This window comes from Macrotis lagotis, chromosome 1, assembly GCF_037893015.1.
Source record: "Macrotis lagotis isolate mMagLag1 chromosome 1, bilby.v1.9.chrom.fasta, whole genome shotgun sequence".
NCBI classification, from domain to species: Eukaryota; Metazoa; Chordata; class Mammalia; order Peramelemorphia; family Peramelidae; genus Macrotis; species Macrotis lagotis.
This window is the reverse complement of record NC_133658.1, coordinates 395,065,097-395,069,288: the sequence shown is the minus strand read 5'-3', so window position 1 is coordinate 395,069,288 and position 4,192 is coordinate 395,065,097. Positions and strand designations below refer to the sequence as shown.

The 4,192-nt window shown below is 34.2% G+C and overlaps 1 pseudogene; it reads right to left on the bottom strand.

Moving 5' to 3' along the window:
• Nucleotides 1-1,104: 1,104 nt before the first annotated feature.
• LOC141518310 (importin subunit alpha-1 pseudogene) lies at nt 1,105-2,708 on the bottom strand (annotated as a pseudogene).
• Nucleotides 2,709-4,192: the final 1,484 nt, after the last annotated feature.

The window sequence follows — 4,192 nt, the reverse complement described above, 5'->3', positions numbered from 1 at the left end:
TAAAGCTCAGGAAAAACGAGTTCTGTTTCATTGATTCCTGTTCTTCATTCTGTCTCCAAGTCCACATTGTCTTGAGTTTTCAAAAAAAGATAATTTTAGGATAAATGAAAAGAAATCTTTTTTTCCCATCAGGGAACTCATTACCCTCAGGGGTGCTGCAGCTGGAAAATATAGGATCAAGAAGAGATTGGTGAGGTGTATATAGATATAGATATAGATATAGATATAGATATAGATATAGATATAGATATAGATATAGATATAGATATATATAACGGGATTATTATTGAAGCTCCGTTCAAGTTTCCTCTCCTTCATAGAGCCTTCTCTGATTCCCTTAGTTGATGATAACTTCCTTCCTTATGTTGCTCTCTGTGCTTCTCTCATGCTTTTATATTCTATTCTGAAAACCTGTTGTCATATGGTTGTGGTTCTCATTCCTCCACCTTTCTTATTGGACTTCATAAATTTGGAAGTATGTGATTTATCTTTTTTATTTTATTTTTACAATTCTGAATTTGACAAACACTAGAAAACAAATATTTTCATAGGTAAAAAAGAGTAGGAAAAGAATATTAAATAAGAAACTAAAATTTTTATTGTGAATAAATATTACTTTTAAAAGCAAAATTGACTTCAACAGGTTAGTTTCAGAGTTATACTATTTGTGTGTTTTCTCAGAATGTCTTTAATTCTCTTCTGCATATTACAAAAAGTCTTCAAAGATTCTTTTTTTTTCTTAGCTTTGACTAACCTTATATCTCTCACAATTCCCCTCTCTTTTTTTTTAACTCTCCCTTACAGCAATAATTATAATAAGGCAAAACAAATCCACACATTGGATAAATCTCAAAAATGAAAGGTCTTGTGTATCTCTATTCCCTCATTTTTCACATCTGGATTCCATTTCCACTTATAGATTATTTTAGTAAATGATATTAGTCTAAATCTAATTTTTGTCAATCTGATGTCTAGTTTTCCATGGTAATAATGGATATGCTGTTGAGAATAGAAGCTTTATATTGTATGTGCAGAGTTCAAACTGTTCAAGTATGCTTTAATACTTTATTAAAAGTCACATTTTAAAAAGGACCTTAGTGGAGAGGCAGTAAGACAAAATTATAACAAGACCAAAGCATATAAGACTTGATGGTTTGAATATAAAATCTAAAAGTTAAAGGTCTCAGGGGTGCCATCCTGAATCTGGAAGTATAATTATTGGAGGTAGATTCTGGTACAACGTTTTGATCTTCCTCTGTGGAGAAATTTTTTCAATTAAGTTTGAGGAAGTCTATGTACTATTTCATTTTCAAGGAATTATCATTTTTGTTTCATCCTCTGCATTCTTCAATTAGGATACAGTTCAGCAGCTAGAAAAATATTTGAAATTTCATCCATAATAACCTGGACAATTTTACTGTCTTTTGCAGACTAGAGGTTGATTAAAGGTTGCTAAATTCCATTTTCAATAAGATAAACAATCTGTTAATTGTTCTACCACTTGTGTAGTTTGTGACAATTCTTTCAACATCTCTCTGACTCAAAGTCTTCCTTTGACAGAATTCCAACCAAGTACAATAGTAATCCATGATCCATAACTTTATTTGATTCTGATGGCCAGATGTGATGTTTGAGATTATCCATGAAATCTCCTTCTGGATATTGGCTTTGGTTGAGTAATAGGCTGGGAAAGACAGCAAATGCTCTAGAATCTATTACAATTAGAGTTTGTTTATCTGTTCCAGTGACAATGTTTCCTATAGTTTATAAGGAAGGAGAAACTACTGGCCAAGATTACTAGACCCTAGAAGTTTAACTAACTGTGGAACAACTCCACTTTCCACAGCCACATCAATCTAGCCATTTGAGTCATCTGTGAAATAGGAAATGATATCTGTCAGAACTTCTGGATCACTATGAGGAGAAAGACCAACTAAGGAGGGAAGATTTTTCTCAGAAACTTCTTTTGAGGGAGCAGAATTCTTATAATGACAAAGATTTGAGTGTCTCTAGGTCAGATTTCTTAAATGTTAATGATGAGCTGTGTATATAACTGCAAGGAGAGCTAGAATGGGGACTATTGAACCATATTTGATAACTGAGTCTCAAAGCTGAACCATCACATGCAATATTTCCTAGAGACCACATTGTTCACTGATGTGAGATTAGGTAGAGATCAATAGGGCAACAAACACAGGTATATTCCCTCTATATCTATCCCAGTCTTGCTTTGGTCTGAAGTCTCAGAAGCAATGTTTGTTGATAATTGCCCAACTATATTAAAAATTAATGAGATTATAATTTTTCTTGCCAAGAAATCCTCTTAAGTTTTGCAATCATACCACCATTCAATATTTGGTTGGGGTGGGGAGAAGAGGAAGTTATTTTTCTCTTAGGAGCTTGAAATTGAACTTCCAGACTTTTTGCAGTTTATACCTTTGACAATTTCTTCAACAGACTCAAAGCCCAGCACCCTGGTTATTTCAGTTTTCTTGCAGTGGAAAATTAGTATCATCAGGAAACATCCTCATATTTCTTCTTTTTAGCATCTGGCCATTTTTCTTAACTTTCTTCGGCTATACTTTCACTCAACACACTGGCACCTTATTCCTGTGCTGTCTTTCTCTTTGTTTTTCAACATACTAAAGCCAGATTGTTGGTGAATCAACATTTACATTAGTGGACTTGGTTATGTTTAACACTGGGAGAAAAGCAAATAAGGTAGGTTGTTAGTCATGAGGCTGTGGAGGGGAAATTGGGTCAAGGTTGCTTCTTAGTCTAGTTTTAACCATGAAGCATTCCTTTATTCCTCCAGCTAGTGACGATATCCCTTTCCTTAAATTTTTCAGGTTTTTCTGTTTGACCTATTATGTACTCATATTTTTATTTGAATGAATAGTTATTTACTATTTCATTCCCTTGAGAGAGTATAAACTACTTGAGGGCAGGGTATCTATCATGTTTCATTTTTATTTCTCCAGTGTCTAACATGGAGTCTTTTTTTTATTGTCAAAAAATATTTATTTTCCTTAATTGTACAATGAGTCACTTAAAGAGGGGCAAGTGATTCCATAGAATAAGAAACAATTGGAAGGAGTAGAGAGAGAATTACCTAAGTGGGAATGGAGAGGAGAGTCCTTGGGACTGGAAATCAGCAGACCAGAGCTGGGGTGATTAGAGGACTGATAGTAATGGGCAGAAATTGCCCAGCAAGATCATGCCTGGATTCTTGATCAACATAAACTTAAATCCATAAAGATTTGGACTAGACAGAGAAAACAAATCAAGAATAATCAATGTTAATGAATGTTTGGATTGAATTAGTGTTATAGAGGTCAATCACATCTTCTAACCAACAATTTTTTGAGCATTTTATTGGAAAATATTGAACTGGATGGATCAGTAGTCTGAACCATCATGATACTATTTGACTTCACAAAAAAAGTCATTCAACTGTAATGTATTAAATATCTCTTATTACTGTTCTCTGTTTCTGATGAAAAGGATGAATATCTGGATGACAAACCACTTCATCACACCTCATCAGTAGCCGTAGTTGTTTCTGTCTCTCTGATTGGAGGACTGGAGGGTAGAGCAAACCTTCCTCCCAAGACCTCCTTTAATGAAGGGTTCAAAATTGCCACAAACAGTTCTGCTTGGTTTCAATTCCACCTTCATCTTGCCCCCATGCTAGGACCCTCTTATCCTTCCTTTTGTGTATTGTTTCCCAAAATTAGATTATAAGCTTCTTGAAGGCAGAAACTATCTTTTTATTATTTATATGTCCATCACTTAGCAAAAGTTTGACATATATTAGGCACCTGATAAATGTTTATTATTTTATATCATGAGAACTAGGTTAGATATCTGCTATGTTAACTTGAACCAACAGCTTTAATGCTCTGAATCTGTTTTCTTTCTGTGACATGGGGATAATGTATTAGTCTTTACTTCAGAAAGGCCTAAGCGAGGTGATGCACATAAATCACTCTGCAAATAACATTTTCTATAAATACCTCCAAATAACATTTCTATAATACTTTCCACAAAGTGCTTTATAGACATTTTCTTACCTGAGCCCCATAATAGCTTTGTAAGAGAAGTGCAATGGGTTTTATTCTCATTTTACAGATGGGGAAACTGAGACTAGGAGAGGTTGAGTGGCTTCTTCAGGGTCACACTTGTAGCAAGG